Genomic DNA, 23,911 nt, shown 5'->3' with positions numbered 1-23,911 from the left:
GCAAGAGGCAAAACTTTCCATCTACATGCAAGGTCTACGATCTTACATACAAAAAGAGATGACTATCAACTTTGCATATCATAATCATGAAACCCACATTACTTAGAACAACTATGTTATCTAGAATGAAAGAAGATATCAAATCAATGAAATACCAATTTTTGTCAACAGAGATCATGAAACACACGATCCATGAAATAGCTTGTGTAGACACCTAAAATTGTCATGTCTAATTAAATAAATATTTTTATTTATTTTTATTTATTTAATTACTTTAGCCTAACTCTTCTATTAATTAAATAAATCTTTATTTATTTAATTAATTCTTTTATCCTCTTCTAGCCTTATTTCTCATTTAAATAAATACATTTATTTATTTAAATTATCCTTTTCCCTAAATTAAATAAATATTTTATTTATTTAATTGATCCCACTTCTTCTATTAATTAAATAAATCTTTATTTATTTAATTAATTCATTAACCTTTTCTACCTATGACACATGTCATTCATCTCTTAATTCCTACACTACCTACCCTCTCATTATTTTCTTATTTTCTTTACCTACCCTCTAATCATAGCCGACCATTTATCTTTTACACCTCTCAATCTTATCCCTCCATTTCTTATAGTGTCTTCTATATAAGGAGATGCTTCCTTCATTATCAAACCCTAACTACCCGATCAATTGACTACACTACGTCTTTGCACTTTCATATGCAATCCTACTTGCAACCACATTTTCGTTCTTTGTTGAGCTCTTGTGCATATAAAATATGAGAGCAAATATATCAAGCAAGATCAATGGAGATAGGAAGAATGGAGGTTCAAACCTTATTGGACATGCGATGGTATAATCTTTGTGATTTCATTTGATTTGCATTGTCTTAGGTAATCTTCATATGTTATGGTGGATCTTTGTTGTTGTTAGGCTAGGGTTTTGTGGTTGAATTCATTTAGTCTTTCAACATTGTTCTTATCCATTTTCACCGTATACAGCTTGTATTGATTAATAATGAAAATAATGAGTACCAACCAGCACTAATACTGTGAAAGTTCAACAATGTTTGAAACTTAAAAACTAGAAATGAAAATACTAGAAATAAATTCCTAACTATGGACTCCAATCTTTAATTTATGGACCCTTGAAATGACTCAATTCATTACATTTATAGTGTCTTGATTCCTATAATTTCAAATCAAATACTGCCTATGACTCAATTACAAAATAGAGGAGGTTGCAGTTCGACTTGCACATCACTAATTTTGAACCTCACTTAACTAGCACTAAACATCAAGTCCTTGTGGCTGCACTCCCTAGGAACGTGATCCTAACTCGGCAAATTTTTGCATGCAAGACAAGTGTGTTGACAAATTGTGGTTGCAACCATTGATGGCACCATGATTGATCAAAATTGTGCCCCTTTAACTTATGAAAACTAAAGTGTGAATGTTGTGATCTTCTTGCTTACTGTCTATTCCTTTTGTAACTCTGGGAGTTCTCTAGATAATATTCTATTGAAGTTTGAGGCAGGTCTAGCACATACTAGACTCAAAACTTTGCAACCCTTAGATTCTTTATTAGTTCATCCATCGTATCAACAAGATTATCCATTATTTATTTGGCTTGGTAAGACTTGAGAACTAAATGCATATACATGTCCATGATGATGATGTCAAACTCAACAGTTGAGGATAAGTGCTCAGTTGTATATGCTTCCCATTTCTTGAGGATTGCTTCTTGGTAGAGCGCGCCTGACTGCATTGCATCCTTTCCATGTTTTCCCAGCACCTTTTTTGTAACATATTTCTCATACTTCTCAAGCAAACCTAAGAAGGATGGATGTTGTTTGAGTTCCTTAGCTCTGCACTGATATAAAATATCAATGCAAGATTGCAAGCTACTGAGGTCCTCTCCCCTTAAAGAAATTATTATTTTCTAATCACATCTACTCCCAATCCTTTGACCCTTTTGAGCTTCCTAACTTGCTTTCAGAACTTATTAGATTGAGCTTCCCACTATGTGGAACGGAGGATGAGTCCCTTTTCGAGGAGATGAGAATCTTGATATATCTCCATGATCTCTTGTAGGAATATTTTTACTTTCCTCAACTGATCTTCTACCCAATTTTTAACATTATTTACTACCTTCCTCATTGCATATAGTGATTTGACTTCTTCTTGTGGAAGTGCTAAGGTACAAGGTTGAGAATCACCCGGTCTTGAATCTAACGCTCTTGCCATTTCCATAAGAAATTCCTAGTACTGTCTTAGCTGAGCCTTGGCCTCTTTCTTCGATTTATGCTCCTTTTCTATCCTTGTCTTTATAGTAGCGGTGATGGAATCTAAGGAGGCTATCTCTCCCTATTTGGTTTGTTTACCAATGTTCACCTAGGAGACTTGGTACTTTGGAGGGGCATTCTCTTCACCCTCTTGAACCGGTATTGGTGCTCCTATACTAGCCACGAGTTCTCCAGAATCACTCATTATGAGAAGATAGAGAGTTTTAGCTTTCTTTGTCCTTTTGGGTGATTTGACAATTGCATCTTGCAAGGATATGCTTGGTAGTACGACCTTTTTCTTCTTTTGGAAACTAAAGCTAAGCCATTACAATATTCTATCATCTTGTTGCTCACCTTGTGTAGTTACTTGGGCAGTTACCATATGAGTTTTTGGTTGTTATTCTTGTTATTCCTCTTCTTCTTGTTGATCTTTATTTGCATCTTGGAGTTGCTCATGCTACTATTCTACAAATTCCTCATGTTGTGGTGGAGGTTGGGAAATTTATTGAGCAATATTTTCTTGTAGCACTTGTTGGAAGTCTTGTTGTTGTTGTTTAGAAAATTCCTCTAACTTTTCACCTTCTTGTTCAAAGGCCTTTTTATTTAGCTCATCTTGTTGCTTATGTTGGCCTTCCTCCAATTGCTTGAGGAGTAATTCTTGATCTTGTGGTGTGAGCACCATCCACTCATCTTGCTCATCAACCTCCATGCCCTCTACCTATACCTCATAAACCTGAGTCTGAGTAGTCTCAATTGGTTGATCCTTAAGTTCATTGGCAAGAGGTTCGATGTGCTTGACCTAAGAAGTAGTAGGCACCTACATTTTCATTGTTTCTTGCTTAGAGGTAGCCTGCCTTTGCATGAGATTTTCCTTCTTCTTGCGGGATACTATTGAAATGGGCTCATCATCGTCATCATCTGAATCAGACTCGATGTTATGAATTTTTACCTGTTCATGAACTAGCTTTGTAACTACTATAGGAACTTGAGATGAAGAGAGAAGTTGTTATGCATCTAATCCATGTGATGTTCCTTCTTTCAGGGTCATACCAATGGTAGGTACAACAGGAATGATAAATACTTGTGGGACAACAAGTAGTCCAGTGGTTATCCCATGCTCAGTTGTTGTTTTGAGGAGTTGATACTCCTTCATCTTTGTATCCAATTGTTTCATTAATTCTTCTTTCTCATTGGCATTCATAGAAGCTTCTTGATCCATAAGAGTATTTTTCCTTGACTTAGATCTTGTCCTCCTCACATATTCCTTAGTGGCTTTTGATTGAGGGTTGCCAATGGCCTTACCTTTCTTCTTTTATCTTGAAATGCTTTTCCAAAGCCTAAGACTTGGCCACTGATGGCTTCTCTCAACAACTTGTTCTAAAACATCCTCAATTTTTAGATTTTCTTTCTCCGACCATCTTATCAGTGAGAGAGGCCTTTGGTCCACCTAATTTTCTTTGTAAGTTGGGTCTAATAATTCTCCAATATCCCTAAAATCTTTAGAAATATTTGTCTCCAGGTCAAATTCTTTCATTTGGGATGTTGTCAACCTATAGAATCCCCTTTTTCTGGCCTCAAAACTATCTTGCATTCTTGCCCAAAAGTCTTTGAAACCAAAATTTGTCCCTTGCACTAATACTTAATGGTGAGGGGATTCTACTCGATCTTGATCTCATTCCTGGTCCTCTTTCTTGGGTTTGTTGCTTCTGTAAGAGCTCTTCAAACTGCAAGATATAGTGCATAATTAGTGCCTTAAAAAATATTTTTTAAAACTAGTGAACTCCATAATCCCATGGTTCCAAGGTTTTGGGTTCAAAAGAATAGCTTTGCACAAACCTCAAGTGTGACTTCAGGATGTCGGGCTCTCGAGGTCCTAGAGTCATAAGAAATTCAAACAAATCTTACTTCAGGATCTCGGGATGCTAAGGTTTCAGAGTAAGAAGCACCAAAAACTCACAATTGTGAGATCTCGATATCTCAAAATGCAAAAGAGGAGATCATTGTCCTTTAGAGTCAGGCTTCGAAATCCTAGGAACCTGGGGTTCCAAATACCTAAATAAGACGGCTCTTTGGTACTTCGGGATCTTGGGAACCCAGGGTTTTGAAGTCAAATAGGGACACACCAAAAGGTACTCCGAGAACCCGAGGTTCCAGAGTGAATGAATTAAAGTTTTGACCAAGGATGATTTATTTGGGATCCCAGGAACCCGGGGTTTCAAAGAATGAAGAGCATGGGGCAAGCTACCTCCCTGCAATCTTGGGAACACGAGGTTCTAGAGGGGTACAAAAAAAAAGGGTTAGGATCTCAAGAACCCAAGGTCCTAGAATGGTAGGAAAACAAAGAGGGGCCAAACTGCCAAAAATGGCTTATTCAAAAACAAAAACCCCAAGCTAAAACTGAGAAACAAAGGAAAACCAAAACAACAGACCAAAAACAAGAACCCAAGCAAAAACACAAGGTAGGAAAAGAAAACCTACCTAGATAAAGGAGGAGGGAATACACAAAGTGTGCCACGAAAAATTCCAAATCACTAGAAGAATGAATCTCTCAGATAACTGGTTGCATGAATGAGAAAAATGAGCCAAGGAAGGGTATTTATACCCCTGGTGATTGAAAATCAAGACACGACACACCTCAAGGTTCTAGGATCCCAAAGTCTTGAGGCCAGAAAGTAATTGACCTTGAGACTCTATAATTTTGAAACTTCGAAGGGATGACAAAAGAAACACAACAAAGAGAACCTGGGGTTCTAGGATTCTAAGGTTTTGGGGCTTTGGCAATAAAAACCAACAACAAGACTTGGGATCTCGGGAACCCAAGATTTTGAAGCTGCCAACAAAAGAAAACAAACAAGGACATAGAAGACTTCGGGGTCCCACGATTCTTGGACTCTGAGGTCAACAACATGCAAGGAAAAAGGGGGAACTTCAGGATTTTGGGACTCTGAAATCCCGAAGCTCCAAAAACAACAAAACAAAAGTACTTGGGGGTTTTAGAAACCTAAAATCTCGAAGCCAAAACAAAAAGAAACAAGGGATGCACTTTGGGATCTTGGGATTTTAGAATCCCGAGGTGTGTAAAAAAAAAAAAGGAACAAAAGACACAAAGAAAAAGGAGACCACCTCAAGGTTTCAAGATTTTGACGAATTGAAGGTACAAAAGAAAGGTAAAAAGGGGAAAAAAAAAAAGGCACCTCAGAGTTTCAGGATCCCAGAACTCAAAAGGGGAAAAAAAGGAAAGAAGGACAAAGAAAAACAAAACCAAACAAAGAGGGAGAACAAAAAAAAAGGGGGGGAACCACATTCGTAGGCAAGAATGGAGGGGGCGAGTATGCGGGGAATAACAAAACCCACATGCCTCAAGGACTTCAGACCCATCAGCCTATGCAACATAGTCTACAAAATCTTTTCTAAAGTCCTTGTCAACAGGATTAAGCCTTTCCTTGATAATCTCATTAGTCATAGCCAGAAAGGTTTCATTCCAAGAAGATAAATACTTGATGTTGCCATCATTACTCATGAGGTTATTCACTGTATGGATAAATATCGTGAGCCAAGTATGGTTTAAAGTCCTTAGAAAGATTGGGGTTACCGATGGATTATTTAATCTTATCAGGGAATATATCACTACTATCAAATACTTTGTTCTTGTCAATGGTGTTCCTAGAAAACCTTTTGGAGCTTCTAGGGGAATTTGTCAAAGTGATACCATGTTCCCCTACCTCTTTATTATTTGTACCGAGGTTATTGGAAGAAATTTTAGTTCCTTTGTTAACAATTGAACTTTCAAAGGGGATCAAACCCGCTTCCTTTGTCCCCTATTGTTTTGCAACAATTTATTGACGATACTATTCTCTTTGGGATGGATTCAGTTACTGAAGCTAAGGGGTGGAAAATCTTCCTCAATCAATATGCAGATGCGTTTGGTCAGCATATCAATTATGATAAGAGCAATATTTACTCTTTTCATATTGTTGATAGACTCCAAAATAAGATCAAGGATATTCTGGCATGTCAGATTGCCTTCCTCCTGGGTACCTATCTTGGACTACCCCTCACAATTAAGGAAGCTTCTAACTCCTTTTGGAAATCCATCCTTGAAAAAATGCAGAAGAAACTTGCAGGTTGGAAGGGTAGATTTCTCAATAGTGCTAGTAAACTTTAGCTCTTGGCCTCCTATCTACAAGGGATCCTTGTGTATTTTCTCTCCCTATATAAAATCTCCACCTCAATGGTTGAGAAATTTCAGAAAGAATCCAAAGGACCTTTCTTTGGATGGGTATGGAAGAAAAGAAGAGGTTGGCACTGGTCAATTGGGACAAAGTCTACTACATGAAAAATAATGGTGGAATGGGGATTAGGAAAATTTCATAGTATAACAAGGCTCTCATGGCTAAAAATGGATGGAATTTGGCTAATCAAAATGTAGACCGATGCCACATTATGAGTGCTAAGTATCTCGGTCGAGATAAATTTCACAAGATATTGAATTTAGAGGGTGTTCCTAGGGGCTCCAAAATTTAAAATAGTATTCTTAAATGTAAAGACATCATATATCATGGCCTGAGGTGTCTTATTCGTGATGGAAGAAGCATTTGCTTCTAAGATAATTGTTGGATGGGGGATAAAACTTTGGCTTCCATCCCATCAGTTAGAAGATTACAAGGTTGTGCTACTACCTTCTTTGGTCAATGGGTTTTTAACTATCTTGCCCCCAACAATTAGAAGCATATTTCTCTTTGTTGTCATGATCAGCCTCACCTTTTGTCTGTTGTCGTAGAGGTGCAAAACATGCTTAATAAGGTTAGACTACCCTTATTCCCCCATGAGGATAAATTTATTTGGAAGTGGAACCCAAGTGGGGACTTCATAGTTAAATTAGCTTATCACAGTCTTCTTCGGGATAATAACTATCTAGATTGGTGGAAGTAGGTATAGAACCCTCACCTCATCCCTAGAATCATTTCTTTCTAGTGAACAACCATTCATAACAATATCCTCACTCAAGACAACCTTACTAAAAGAGGTTTTCAGCTTCCTAACATATATGTTATGTGCAAAATGGATAAAAAAGTTCCCCACTATTACTCTATTATGCCTTTGCTAGAGCCTTGTGGGGGATGGTTTGTTAGAAGTTCAATCTCTATTGGACCATGAATGAGTACTTGCCTCACCTGATCAATGAATGGGGGGGGGGGTTCATCAACTAAACCCTTGGTTTGTCAATTGTGGAAGCAAATTCCACCACACCTAGAATGGAGTATTTGGAAGGAATGGAATAACATGATCTTTTGTGATGTGGAATCCCCTATGGAGGTGGTTTTCCAGGTCCTTCCTTTAGATCCTATTGGAAAAACTTTCAGTAATGCTTGTTAAACACCTCCCCTCCAACCCCCCCTCAATTCATGACACTGAGGTAGCTCATCAATGGGATCTTCCCTGCTCCAATGCAACCTTTGATAATACTAAGTGCTTGCTAAGAATGAATACTAAATGGCTATAACCTCACCCTGGTTACTACAAGATAAATTTGGATGGTGATGCTAGACATTCCCAAGGGTTGGCCACTATTGGATGGGTTTCAAGGTCACATTTGGTGATTTAGTGGTTGCTTACACTGGTAATCTAAATAGATGTACCAACAATGAAATTGAAGACGTGGTTTTGGCTTGGGGTCTTCAAATCGCCCTCTCTATTGGCATTTGGGCCATTGTTATTGAAGGTGATTCCAAACTTATTATTGATGTTTTCAAAGGGTTAAACCAAATCAACTAGATTATTTATAGTATTATCAAAGACATTCTCAGGCTATTCTTTGGGTTTGACTCCTTTGAAATTGGTGATGTTTATAGAGAAGGTAATAGGGTTGTTAATGCTTTAGCAATGCTTGGTCTCCCTGCCCAGGGTTTGAGATGTTGGGGGAGGATGAATTCCTTACCCAATAATGTTTGACTACTCTTTGAAGGAGAGTACAACAATCAGATCCCCCATGGATAGTCATTTATTTGTTAAAACCCACCTTACTCAATTGGGTCGTGGGTGCCTCTTGGGGTGGGAGTTCTTGAATTTGAAAAGCCCCAGCCATGTGTTGACTGGTAATGAGGGTTACATGACATGGACTTCTAAATAGACTGGAGTTCGTGGTGACCACCTCATCATCATGACTCGGTACTACCTTTGTCTATTTATCTTGATGATACAACTTAGCTATGTTGGAACTCATGTGATTCCCTTGGGGGATTGTGCTCTCATGAAAAAAAAGGAGCTTGTGTGGACATGTGGATATATCAATAATGGTGATTTTTTAAGCCCTGATTACAAGGCAGCAATATTAAAATCTAATGTCCTTTCGCAAGATAGGATTTACCTTTCGCACACGCCACCAATCTAGAGGTTACTTGGAGTAATTATGCTACTGTTGGCTTGCATGATTTCAAAAATTAAAATAATATTATTCAGGCTAAACTCATTTTAACAAGGTAGTGTTTTTTGGCTATCTCCTTTGCTAAAAGGTTAATATCAATGATTTGTGAAAGTGCCTTGGTTGCAAATATTTGTGAGTTGGTCATGGGAGGAGACAGGGTGTGTTTTGAGCCTAATAAGCCTAATGAATTTAAGAAGGATCTGATTTTTTGGCAATACTGTATTGAAGAGGGAGTGGGGAAATATTTGGAGAACTTGAGGGGGCATGATGAACAACTCTCAATTTAGTTTGATGCATCCTGGAATAATGGAAGGGTTGTTATTGGGGGAATCTCCTTTGAAGTCTCTAAGGAGGTTATCGCCCAAGCCATTGGCCTTCCTTTGGAAGGCAAGAGAGGGAAGCAGAATAGCCATGTTTCCAATAGTAACAACCTTAACAAATTCTTCAAGGGGAAGGAGGCCCTTGTCAAATTGCAAGGCAGTTTTGCTAGAGAGGAGCTTCAACACCCATGGAATCTGGTATGTTTAATGGTCGTGAAATATTTTACCCTTAAGTCTCGACATAAATTTTTTTAATATTATCACAGGTCTTTGTTGAATCATTTCAAAAACCATGATCTTGTTTGCCTTCCTTTTTATCTACTACATTCCCTGGAAATCTCCATTAAGGAGGACCTTGACCCTAAAAATAAGGACAAGAGACCTATCCTTCTCCACCAAGGTCTGATTTACAGACTCTATGCTTACCACTCGGCCTCGTGCCCCCTACATAACATAATATTAATTCTACTCCCTCTGCATGCATCTCACCCCATGGTCACGTTTGTGGGTGGAATTTCCCCCTCTATATTTTTCTTTGGCAAAGCCTTTGCTTATTCACCACTCCCTTCTTCCTCTGTAACCATCAAAGAGTTGAGAACCCCAACCTTTCCCTCTCCTACTGCTGCTCAAGAGCTAAAAAACTATTTGTTCTAAGGGAAAGAGAAAATCCGCTAGAAAAAGGAAAAGAATCATAATTGACAACTCTAGTTTTGAGGATATGGATGAAGAGGACCCTACTGTGGAAACCAATGGAAGCATAAGGTCACGAAGAATTGCCTCTCAAGGTACTAGAGGGAAAAAAGAGAAGAAATAGATAGCTATTGAAATGGAAGAGGATATTGAAGGGGGTGACGGTGATGGTGGAAATCTAAACGAGCTTGAAGGAGAGGATGTGGACATAGGGCATATTGGTGCTAGCAACATGGGTAGTTCTTGCCCCTCGCTAGGCCCTTAGGATATGAATGAAAATAATGTGGACCTTGCTAACAATCTGGATGAAGTGGCCTCAAAGAAAATTCTGTAGAAAGTGGACCCAATTATTGTGATGGGTCAGATATTGGTGATGAGGGGGTTGAGGGAAAGGAAAGGGATGTTGTGGAAAATATTGATAGGGGAAAGAAAGGTGGTAAAAAAGGGGGAGAATAAATAAAAATGGAGTTGTCATTTTGCTGAAGAGGATCAACAAAATGTGAAGATGGAAGAGGATATTGAGTTGATCAACCAACTCGGGGATGGTGAAATACAGGCCCTTAAGCATGAGGTTTGGGAGTTGAGGATTTATCTGCACAACCATGGGATTAATGATGAACTGCATGCTTTGAAGAAAGATACAAAGGAAATGAATTGCAGGTGGGACACTAAGGACAAACAACTCACCAACATCAACAAGTTTTTCATTAGAGTAATGCATAGTTTGGCAATGACCCTTTGTTTGTTGTAGGACAAGGTTGCAGAAGAGGATGCAGATATACTGAAGATCGGGACAATGTCCTTGGTCTAGATGGGCTTCATAAGCCATCTCCCTAGGTCGTATTTATGGATCTCTGGATTTACGGTGTGCACCCCTTGTTGCTTTATTTAGTACTCTATTGTTAAACTCTCATTTTTAGTTTTGATCTTTTGTTGTTAATATGTTGTTGATAGCCTTTAGGCTATGTACACCATAGTTAATGTTGCTTTTATAATAAAAAAACAACACAATTAATATTACACATTATATTGATTTTAGGTTGATCATTTTACATTGCAATAATTTTCTTCTAAAGCTTTATTTTTATAATGTATAAATTCCTACAATAATAACTTCCCAAAAAGTAACAACTAACAATCATTTTATTTATTATTTCTCTAAATTATATATACTAATGATGTAATATAAAACCAACATATAGTGCATTATTAGTGGAAGAAATATCACAAATAAATTAGCAAGAAGAAACGAATATGGAAGTACCACTAATAGAACTACAAATTGATATTGCATTTGAAGAAGGAAAACCACAACATATAATAGAAATATATGAATAAGAGCAACAATTTAAGAAGACATAGCAAAAAGAAGAGGAGATAAAACAAGATAAATGAAAACCCCAATAAGGTGGGTTCTAATTCCTCCACTAACATCTCTCCCATATTATCTCATGTAAAATAAAAAAGAACTATTGGCACAAAAAATTCATTCTAGTCAATAGTGACTATACCATTATTCACATAATCAACTTTAGGGTCTCAATTAGAGATATCAAAATTAGATCTCATATTCAAAAGTTTCAAATCAAGCATATCCTTAATAGCACCACAAGAGGACATATTGAAAGAACATGTAGAGATAAATAGTCCCTTGAACAATCTCTCACCACAATCCATAAATAGTTGTAAGTGGAATAATGACAAACATGTAAAACCAAGTCTTACAAAGGGACACAAACAAATAGGAATTGATATTTGAAATAAAGAAAAATAGGTAGAAGATATGAGGAAGATTTTTATTGTCACATAAACCAAAATAGAGGTTGAAGTGAATAAAATATAGGGAACTTGTAACAATTTCAACACTTTATATCATTTTTTCTTAAGTTGGCTGACATCCACAAAGGCATTATAGATTTAGACGAAGAACATTAAAAACTATATAATATATGCATTCATCACCCATGATGCAACGAATGACTTAGATAACAACATCATATTATAGATAAAAATAATAATTAAACAATTAATGCTAGTAGGTGTAAGATTATCTAGAGAGGGTTAAAAGGCCCAAACAAAAAGATTGAGAGAAGTGGTAAACCTATTATTAACACACTTCATTGATTTATCAATAGAGGTCACAAAAGTTACTAATTATGTTGATATTTTAACCTCTAATAGAAGGTGATTCCATATTAATTAAAATTAATAGACAAATTCAATTACTACAAGTAGTCTTAAGCCAACAAAACAACACTTTTTTGTATCTAGCTAAAAGGCACACATAAGAATATCCAACCATGAGGACAAATGAAAATTTTGTATCAATTTGATAATTGGTAAACATTTTTCATACTATATGTGATAAATCAACTTTGAAAATTGACAGACAAAATCAACATGTCTCGAGGACAAGACAAAATGGATCTAGTAGAAGGTAATGTTGGTAGGATAAAGTCACACCACTCCCACTAGGTTGAAAAGTTGAAAGCGTGACCTAATGGATTCCCATGGGGGAAAACTGTAAAGGGTGCTAAAGGCTAATAACACAAACAAATACACCCTAAGTAATATTACCAAGGATAAATCCATCACAAGATAAATGTACCACCTATATTCAACCTAAAATTGAACCTAAGGGTCATAACAAGGAAGAGGGACATGTCCCTATTACAAAAAAAGGTATATATAGATACATGAGAGATAATTGGGAAAGAGATATAAGAAATGTAGTTTAGTAAGATAAGTAAATGAGATAGATTGTATGTAAGAAGGATATGAATAAAAACTTGTACTAAGATATTAATGTTAATGTATCACAATTTTTGGTTCTTATATGAATGGGATGAATGGTTATTAATATATATATTTTATTTATTTACCTTGTGTTCCAACACACTTCATTGTAATTCCCTACATTGGTCCTAATCTTCCTCTTAACTATTTACGCTAGGGTATAAATTATAACTTTAAAGATCAAATGCATTGATCTTTGATATGTTCTTCTTCTCTTGCTAAAACCATAAATAATAATTAATGAAGAAAGATATTGCTTAACTTTTTTATTGAAGAAAGTTGTTTAATGAAGGTAATAAAATTTATGTGCCTTGAAATCTAGAGATACCCTAGACAATCATGTATGCAGATCAAAATCAAAATATTTTGTTTTGTTATGTTTTAGGTTAACTTTGTTATTATGGGTTAGATTTGTGCCTACAAACTCACTTTGTATCTACAAACTTGACTTTTGATGATCTCAAGATGCTACCCTATGGACTCTTTAATAAGTAGATAGCTAGACAATGATATTTTTTGTCACATTCTCAAAGTTTTTCTATCAAGTTGGTGGTATTTAAAATAAAAATATTTAGAAATGCACATGGATTCCATAATGATTGCTAGGTGATTTACATGCACTAGGATATTTGTTTGATCCAATGGATAATGTGAATGATTGTTCCTTTTGATTTGTTAAATGAACATGTGAGTGTAAACAATGATTTTTGGATGAAGGATATTAAATTCTTGTGTGATTAGAAGAATGCAATGAGTATCTATTTATACATAAGCATAAATTCCAAATCATGAAAATTTGTGTAAAGTCAACCCTACACCAAAGTGTAAGATAGGTTCCATCAACTAAATGCTTGATTTTAATTTTGTAAGTAATAAGATTGATATCATAGCTTCAAGGATGGCTCACAGTTGCAAACACAACCTAGATTAGACAACCATGTTGGTTCTATGTCTAGAAAAATTAGATTATAGATACAAATTGAATTAACAATCAAAATTAGACAAATAAATCAATTGAACTAAGATTTTGTACATATAATTATAAGGATAAGTAATAAACATATGATTAGATACAAGTAAAACTAAATACACACATCTGACCATATACAAAAATATACCATTTATAACTATATAAATGCATCAAGACAATACCCAAATTAAAACCAAAACTCAATAAATATATCTATTTTTTAGTGCAAGCTTTTCAAATTGAATTGTCTAATTTTTTAATTCACACAAATTAATCCCAAAAACTTGCATTTGAATTCACTATGAAAAACTAATTCCTTTTGTATATATTTTTCCACTATCACAATTTTAAAACAAGAGTTGTGATGCAGCTAGAGTCCTTGCCTTTTGCCAAAACTAGGATATTTGTTCTATGTTTAGAATATTTGAGTAATACAACCATTGCAATGTAGGAAATACTTGTTTTGTGGGTTAGAGTGGAATTAGAATGTTGTAGGATATACACAAAATGGTTTATCTTAAAAGACTCTACAAACTTTCAAAAATGTGCATTTAGTAGTTGTAAAGAAAGTCCACAACATTTGTCAGCGACAATCCCTGTCTGTGTTGAAATGGGAGATTTTGGACACCTATCAAAAGATAAATAAAGAGATATTTTGTCAAATTTTTTGTTGCAACTTTTCTAGTAGGAATGTATGCAATCCACATGTGAATTGTTTGCTAGAATGTGTTGAAAGATGTATTCTATTGGACAATTGGAGTGCAATGATTTCAGGACTCAACACCTTTAGTTATGATGAGATATTATAAACATCAATATAAACTAGATTAGAAACTTCAAAATATACCACATGATGCTCTGCAAAAAGGATTAGAAAATCTGTTTGATGGCAACACACACAAGAGCACAAGAAACAAACGTTAGTGTTAGCAACAAAAGATGATCCTAAACAGGCATATCAAGAGAGATATTAAGCATGAAATAGAAAGCATATAAACATAGAATGAAATAGCTAATCAAGATGCTCATAGTTGCTCCTCCCTTGTTCCTCTCCTCTCCAAGTCCCAAATGAGTGTAGCTCTCAGCTTTTAGCACTAGCCATGGATGTCATATGGAGATTCAAGATGGTTGAATATGATAAGCAAATACTATGCAAGAGTAGATAGTGATGCTATTGAAAAGCTCTATGCTAATGCCAGTATAACAACAATACTCTAAATGCTTCTCCTTTTGCTTGAGGAGAAGGGTTCTATTTATAGAAGAAATAGGGAAATGAAGGGTTAAGATTGAGCAATCTTAACAAGGGTTAGGATTGAAAGTTGGGGATCCATGTGCACAATTGGCACCAATAAAATGGTGACAAGTTTCAACATAGGATTGGGTTGAGAGAAGAGGTTGGAGGCATTAAAGGCCTGAGAAGACTTCATGGTTATCTAGAAGGTAAGGGTCAAGCCTAAATTAGGATTACCCACTGGATTAGGAGTTAATGCAAGGATAAACCTTTGTGCAAATGATTAAGAGATAATCATGGTCAAAGCATTAAAGGCTTGATGAGACCTTTGGGTTGGGTAGAGGTTGAGTCAAAACAAATGTTTTAACCATGTGGGAGGGTTGAATTAACCATTAATGGTTATTGGAGACTTTGGGGATTAAGTGGTTGAAGGTTGGAAGCTTTCAAAGGTTATCCAAGACTTTGAGGGTTAATTTGTTGAACACACAAAGCATTAATTGCTTTTCAAAGACTTTGGAGTCTTTGAGAAGTGACTCCAATTTGCTTAGGAATGTGACAATATTTAGGGGATGGATTAGACTAATTAGGAAGGGTTTAGAAGAATCTAGAAGGGGTTTAGGCATACAAGTGGATTTTGTAGGAAAATGCAAGTGGGAGAAATTTTGGTATTTTCAATTAAAATAAAATCATTTATTTCAATTAAATGGTGTAAGTTGAATTTGGATAAATATTTAAATAAATATTAATTTATTTAAATGAGAAAAAGAAGATAAAGCATTTAAATGCTTGAAGACTTTGAGGGAAACCATTAAAGGCTTGAAGACTTTAAGGAAAACCATTAAAGTCTTTAAGAAGACTATAGAAGGAAGCCATCAAGTTTGAAGACTTTAAAGCCATCAAGTTTGAATACTTTAAGGGAAACCATTAAAGGTTTCAAGTGGGTGAGGATAAGTAGGATTTTAAATAAATAATTTATTTAAAATAGTTGTGCAACTTGCTTTTGTAGGAAAATACAAGTGGGTGGAGGGTAAAGGTGATTTAAATAAATTATTTATTTAAAATAATTGTGCAACTTGCTTTTGTAGGAAAATACAAGTGGGTGGAGGATAAAGGTGATTTAAATAAATGATTTATTTATTTAAATGTGAGAGGTGGGATTTTGGGGGATTTAAATAAATATTAATTTATTTAAATGTGAGAGGTGGGATTTAATTAAATAAATATGATTTATTTATTTAATTAATGGTCTGAATTTGGTTAAGTGAATTAAATCAAATAAATTGAATAATTTATTTAATTAATAGGAGAAGAGGGTTAAGATGAATTAATTAAATATATTAATTTAATTAATTATTAATTGATGGTTAAATAATCAAATAAATACTAAGTATTCATTTAATTAAGTGGACAGATTTATGTGACTACATTTGCCCCTCTTTGAGACGGTGCGGTTTATCGCGTCGTTTCAAAGAAAGAAAAATAGGTGTGAAGAAATGCCCCATAAAATGTAAATTTAATGGGTGGTATGCCCCCTCGAGGGATGGGCCGAATTTTTTTTGAAAAATCGGGCGATCTCTCGAAAAAGAATGAAAAGCGGAGGGGAGGTAGAATAGAAGAAATTAGAACTAATGATGAAAGAATGGGAGAAAATGGAGTGAATATGAAGAAACAACAAGCCAACGAGTACCCTGAGGTCATGCAAGAGATACATAGCAGATGTAGTGTGGGGTTTGGATTGATGCTATACAATTGATCAAAATTGTTTGGACAATCTGGTGCAATCGGTTTAATTGCCCCGGTCAAGTCAAAGCATGACAGTTGATGTCAGTTGGTCGCTTGAACATGATAAAGTCTGAGTAAGTGAATCAAAGTGACCTGATGGTGACTTAGACAATTGATGTAATTGCCCGATGAAGTCAAGGTATATGAAGCAAAATACTCGTTGAGACGTAGACAATTGATGTAATTGTCTGTTGGATTGTGTTTGATTGGTTGATCAATTGATAGTGTGTGCATGTGATGGATGGTTGTGGGGAATCATGGCAGCCCCGTTGAGACTAGGTCATTATGATAAATGCCTGATGTAGTCTAGGATTACCATGATCGATTACCTGTTGAGACCCGAAGATACTTGATCAGAGTATCTGTTGATAGTCTAGGTGTGTGTGAGTCGAGGTACCTGTGCAGAGAGAGTAACTTGTTTGGCTTATTGGATGACTTAGCATAGGAAACACAATCCCTCCTATTTAGCGATGGATGGTGATGAACATGGCTTGATTAAGTTGATTAGGACACGATGTAGGGTATGTGATGCTGATTATTGAGATGGGGAGGGTGGGGAGGGTTGCAATGTTAGATAGAAGAAATGGAGGACCTATTACATTCCTATGGAAGAAGAGGAAAATAGAGTATCCATTGTCATTACTATGTATGAATGATATGCAGCTATTTATGAATGTATGGATGGATGGAATGCAACGGAATGCAATATATACAAATGAGATGGAATGATGATCCATGGTGCATTATTTTTCATCATTGAGCTTTAAAATGTTGTAAGAAAATACAAGCAACTTGACATAAAGATTCAAGATGACCAGAGTCTTTCTTACATGGATTTTTATATAGCAAGTTAATACAAGCAACTTGATATAATGGATCAAGTTGACCAGAGTATTGCTTGCGGAACAGACAAGGATTATCACCGTTCATGCATGACTTGGATCGTCCTCCTTGATCTTAGGCTGATCATATCCTGAGACAAGTGCATACCGTAATAAGAGATAAAACCTTTATCCAGTTTGGATGAGGTAGGAGGAACCAAAGAAAGAGAATTGTACCTGCAAACAAACAATATATACATAAAGAATAAAGAATATGGATCCTTGGTAATGGTTCATGCTCATATGGTCGAGGTATACGCTGTAGTCAGCAAGCCGTAGTGATCTATGACTGCATTTTGCATAAGATCACGTAGCTTGGTGAACTTCCCACGTAGACACCATTAGTACATGTCCCAGAACTTCATCGGAAATAATGCACAAACGATACAAAACAATGTTGAAAAGATCCCGATACAGATAAACAAATGAATTACTCACAAATCAACCAAGTATTTGATAGCTTAACAGAATTTTCTTGTCAAAGAAAACATCATCTTGTCTTTGTTTTGGTAAGGAAGGATGCATCCTTGTTTTAAAGACAGTTTTGGATTGTTGATGTGGATTGTGTGGTTGTTTGGTAAATGGTCATTGTGTGAGTAGTTTGTCGCAATGTTTGTTTTGGTATCTGCATGGATGAGTATGTACAAGGTGTTGCCATGTTTTTGTGTGATTTTTCAATGGTTTTGTCGATGTTTTTGGATTTTGAATTGTTTTGAATGTTTTTGGTATTTTTGCAAGATATTTTTGAATGTTTTTGGATTTTTGATGATTGTTTGAATGAAGAACTTAATGAATCATAAGACAATGTAGAATCCACTTCCATCAATAGGTTAAAGGCATTGCCCCCAGTTTTAGACATGACTATGAAAAAGCGGGATGCAAGATGTATGGAGTACTATCATAATTGCAGAGGAATAACAAGCCATGGTTGATGGATGGATGGATGTATGTATGAAGTAGATGTGATCGCCACAAGTCTGAAAGATAATGGAGCCATAGCCTTTACGAGTGGCGCCTGTTTGCCAGGTTTTCACCATCGTTCTTACCCAAGGTGCCACCGGAGTGGTTGTTCACCGTTTGGATGCATGATTTTTCTTTACTTTTTTGAATGTTTTTATATTTTCTTCAGGACATTTTTCTGAATGTTTTTTGGTATTTTCTGATAGGCAGGGGAGCCTGATGCTCTGTACAGCTTATGTGTAAAACCGTTTGAGGTGCATGCTGTTGATTGGATCTGCGAGCGGTTCTCCGTCTGATGTAGCCAACTGATATGCCCCGGACCCGAATACAGCAGTGACAACATATGGGCCCAACCAGTTTGATTCAAACTTGCCTTGATGTTCTCTGTTTGGTTGGTTGCGAGGATTTTCTCGAAGAACAAGATCACCTACCTCAAATGTACGAGATCTAACTTGGTGATTGTAGCTTCTACTCATGCGCTGCTGATAGGCTTTGAGGTGATTGTATGCAGCTTGTCGCTTCTCATCAAGTAACTCTAAGTCCTGAAGACGGGATACTCTGTAGGCTTCATCATCGATGAGATTATGCAAGGAAACTCGTAAGGATGGTATCTCGACCTCAATAGGTAAGATAGCTTCAGCACCATAGACCAATGAATAAGGAGTTGCACCTGTAGGGGTTCGAATGCTAGTTCGATATGCCCATAATGCTGGATTCAATTGAACATGCCAATCACGACCGGCATCATTGACTGTTTTCTTTAGGATCCTCAGTATGTTTTTATTGGATGCTTCGGCCTGACCATTGCCTTGTGGGTAATAGGGAGTGGAAAAGCGGTGTTGGATATGAAATTTCTCACAAAGCTCACGGACATCCTGATTTTTGAAAGGAAGACCGTTATCTGTGACAATGGACATGGGCACACCATACCGGCAGATGATGTAATTGAGGATGAATGAGGTGATCTGCTTGCCGGTGACTTGGGTAAGTGGAACAGCTTCGATCCACTTGGTGAAATATTCGGTGGCGGTAATAATGAATTTATGGCCATTGGATGAAGATGGATGGATTTTACCCACAAGATCAAGACCCCATTGACAAAAAGGCCATGGTGTTGTGATTGGTTGCAGTTCCTGGGCCGGTGCATGTATCAGGTCGCCATGAACTTGACATTTCTTGCATTTTTTGACAAAGTAGTAGGAATCCTTTTCCATAGATGGCCAATAATATCCAGCTCGCAAGAGTTTCTTGGCGAGTGATGGACCACTTGAATGAGTCCCGCAAATTCCTTCATGTACCTCTTCCAAAGCCTTTGTTATCTCACCTTGTTCCAGACATCGAAGGAGAGTACCATCAAGACCGCGTCGGTATAGGGTTTCGGCAATAATGGTATATCGAGCAGTTTGGCGAATGAAGGTTTTACGTTGGTTATTTGATTGGTTGGGAGGAAGGGTGTGATCGCGGAGATAAGTGTAGAACTCACCGTACCATGGGGATTCAGAACCAACAAGGCAACATATCATTTCAGATTCGGGGATATCATAAGCGGGGATCCAAAGTTGTTCTACCAAGAACTCGTAGCGGGTTGAATTCTGTGGAAGATCTAGTAGAGATGCGATGGTAGCCATGGCGTCAGCAGCTCGATTCTGCTCTCTTGGTATCTGCTCAAAAGTGATAGTAGTAAATGATGTCTTTAGAGTGTCCACCATTTGTTTGTATGGCATGAGTTTATCATCTTTGGTCTGATATTCATCAGTTGCTTGTCGAATGACCAGTTGCGAGTCGCCATATACTTGTAGTTCTTGTAATTTCCATTGTACGGCTAACCTGAGTCCTGTGATCAAGGCCTCATACTCTGCTATGTTGTTTGTGCATGGAAATGTGAGCCTGTAAGACTTCGGGATGCTATCACCTTGAGGTGTGATAAACAGAATGCCTGCCCCCGAGCCGTGCCTAGTGTATGAACCATCAAAATATAGTTTCCATGGTTGTGCTTCTGTGATCATGAATATCTCTTCATCTGGAAAATTGGAAATGAGAGGATGATCGCCTATGAGTGGTGCATCGGCCAATTGATCTGCAATGACCTGACCTTTGATAGCTTTACGGTCCACATACTCGATGTCGAATTCACTTAGAATCATTACCCATTTAGCTAAGCGACCTGTCAATGCTGCTTTGTTAAGTAAATACTTGAGTGGATCAATCTTTGCAATGAGTTGCACCTTGTGTGTTAACAGATAGTGCCTCAGTTTAGTGGCTGCTAAGATTACTGCTAGGCAAGCTCGCTCAATAGGCGTGTAATTGAGTTCATAGCCCACCAGTGTGCGAGAGATATAGTAAATAGCACACTCTTTACCTTCTGCATTATGTTGTGCCAGTAGCACACCCAGTGCTGTACTTGTTGCTGAGATATAAAGTAACAACGGTCTACTTGGATCTGGTGGCATTAGCAATGGTGGATTCATGAGATAGTCTTTAAGTTCCTGAAATGCTTGCTGGCATCTGTCATCCCACTGAAAGCGGATGTTCTTGTGTAGCAGGTGTGTGAATGGGTGACACTTATCGGCTAATTGTGCAATGAATCTGCGGATAGATTGAAGCCGTCCTTGTAGTGTTCTTAGCTGACTGATATTCTTTGGAGGTGGCATGTCCATGATTGCTTTAACCTTTGCTGGATCGACCTCAATGCCTTTGCTTGAGACAATGTATCCTAGAAGCTTCCCGGAGGTCACTCCGAAGACACATTTCTTTGGGTTGAGTCGAACATGGTATTGTTCCAGTCTATCAAAGATTTTATCTAAGATGTGAAGATGTCCTTCTCTAGTAAGTGATTTTGCTAGTAAATCATCCACATAATCTTCCATTATAGTATGCATCATGTCATGGAAGATGGTGGTCATTGCTCTTTGATAGGTCGCTCCTGCATTCTTTAGACCAAAAGGCATTACATTCCAGCAGTATGTGCCCCATGGACATGTGAAGGCTGTCTTATGTTGGTCCTCTGGTGCGATCTTTATTTGATTGTATCCCGAAAAGCCATCCATGAGTGAAAGCATGGCATGTCCTGCTATCAAATCTACTATGATGTTGATATTTGGTAGAGGGAAGTCCTGCTTTCAAAACCTAGGCCTGTATTACCTTTGGGCTTGAATTCTGGTAGCAGCGGTTCGTGTCGTCCTTGTTTGCAGTATCCCAAAGCACTCTGACCATCATATCCCATTCTTTGCATAATGAGGAGGCCTTTGCCATATTGTTCTGTAGGAAGTGTAACTTGCGGTTTGTCAGTGGTGATGGGATCTTTATAGATCCAGTCCGCCAGGTCCTCATCTTGTGTCTCTTCCTCTTGACTCTTTCCAAGAATGAAAGGCGTTAAGGCACATGGAGGCGTGATTAGTGGTTGCTGGAGCAACTGCTGTGGTTTACCATGTGTTCTAGGAGAAGTGGGCATTTGTCCCACACAAAAGAGCTGACTCAAGTTGTATTCTCCAGGACCTTCCTCTGCGATTTTCATCTTAAGCTTTTCTTGCTTGGGTATAGGGGTGTTTGAACTGGCAAGAGAGGTGGGATTTACATATGATGTGGAGGAAATGGCTTCCCTATTATTAGGAACAGTAATTTCTGGTTGATGGCTGATATTATGGCAAAATGCGAAGGGATTTGCATCGCCCAGGATTGTGATATCTGCACCGTTATGTGGGAACTTGATACATTGATGGTAGGTAGATGGAACGGCTTGCATGGCATGTATCCAAGGTCTCCCTAATAATAGATTATATGGTAGAGGAAGGTCCAGAACCTGACAAATTATGTGTTTTACCACAGGGCCCACTCGGATTGGTAGGACCACAGCTCCTTTGGATGAACGCTCTGCATCATCATAGGCCTTGATGGTGATCTTCTTGCGAGGATCCATTGATTCTATTGCATATCCCAATGCTGTGACCAACTGTAGTGTACAGATGTTTAGGCCTGCTCCATTATCTATCAAGACTCGCTTGATCCTGTGTTGGTTGACAAAGCCTTCAATGTGGAGTGAGGCGTTATGAGGTTGTTGGAACGAAGAGTTGTCACTTTCGGAAAAAGTGAGACAAGGTGATGACTTTAGAGTTCCAACCATGGCTTGAAATTGGTTCGTGTTTAGGTTTGCAGGGACTGACGCCTCTTGGAGTGCGTGATCCAAGATTGTTTTATGAGAGGGTGACAGACGCAAAAGCTCCAAAATGGATATAAGTGCAGGGGTTTTGTCTAATTGTTCCACAAGATTGTATTGCTTCGGGATAGAGGTGGTGCCATGTGGAGCTGCCTTTATGGTAACTTTGCCGCGACGTGTAACAACATTGCAATTTGAGGTGGGATTTTTGAAGGTTATAGTTGCAATTTGTTCACTGGCATCATACAGGTGATTGACAGTGTAATTATACGCAGCTTGCGTATAATCAGTGGTATCAGTGCCTCGCCGGGAAGTGGAAGGACCCCTTTGATCTTGTGATGGAAGTGGTTTCTTGAACATCTGATGATCATTATTGGTTGTTTTTGGGTCATGCCCTTCAATTCCAATTTCTCGTTGCCTTGACTGTGATCGAGTTTGAGCCATTTTGTTTACAAGTTTTTGAAGTTGATCAAAGATGATGATGAGTTGTTGATGAAATGAAAGATTGATTGGTTGGTGATTTGTGTTGTATGTGGATCTCTAGCACTTTAAGGTAGATGTAACCGAAATTCCTTCTTTGAATTGCTTGTTTGTTTGATAAGTTTGGATGTGATAAGGTGTAGAGAAATCTGAGATGTGTTACAGATTTTGACTACCTAGCAATGAGAGGATTCACTGATGAACTAGTTTTAACCTGCGTAGATGTGTCTCTTAGGATGAGTTTATCCTAGATGTAGAAACAATCTAAAAAGTGATGTGATGTGTTTTGATTTCAAGCAATATCTAAAAAGGAATCTTGGGACAAGAACCTCTTAATGTTTTGAGAGTTTTTGGGATGGATTGATGATGGAATGATAATGTATGAGTAAGATGATGGATGTTTTGTTTTTAACTTCAATAAAAACTCTGTGTTACAAACGGGACAAACTCTATCTCTTCCCTTTCAGGCGTTGGTGGCACTTCTCGAGCTGTGTTGTAGGTGATACAGATGTTTGGGAAGAAGTTGGGATTAATCTTTCCTCCTTGATTTTTGTGATAACTCAAAACTCTATATTGCATAAAAGCTCTGCGGTTCAATGATTCTGAATCAAACTCGTTTGTTTTACCTTGAAGGTATAGATGCATGCGATGTAGAAAGACTCTATGGGAGACAAAGATTTGTCGATTGATATAGAAGAATTTCCTCCTTTTGATTAAAGCTTTTGAGCTTAATGGTCTTCTTTTCAAGGTAATATTTTGATGACACTTCTTCTTTCGCAAGATGTGAAGAATGGTTATAAAAGTTGTGACTCTTTGTTTGTTTGTACCTTGTTTTTGATGTTTTTGGTTGTGTTGACAGATGTTGGATGAATACTTTGTTTTTGAGATTGATTTTCTGATTTTTCTTTGACAAGAAAACAAAGCAAGCACACAAACACAAGAT

The sequence above is a fragment of the Cryptomeria japonica genome, chromosome 4 (genome assembly GCF_030272615.1).
Source record: "Cryptomeria japonica chromosome 4, Sugi_1.0, whole genome shotgun sequence".
NCBI classification, from domain to species: domain Eukaryota; kingdom Viridiplantae; phylum Streptophyta; class Pinopsida; order Cupressales; family Cupressaceae; genus Cryptomeria; species Cryptomeria japonica.
Note: the sequence above shows the minus strand (reverse complement) of the source record.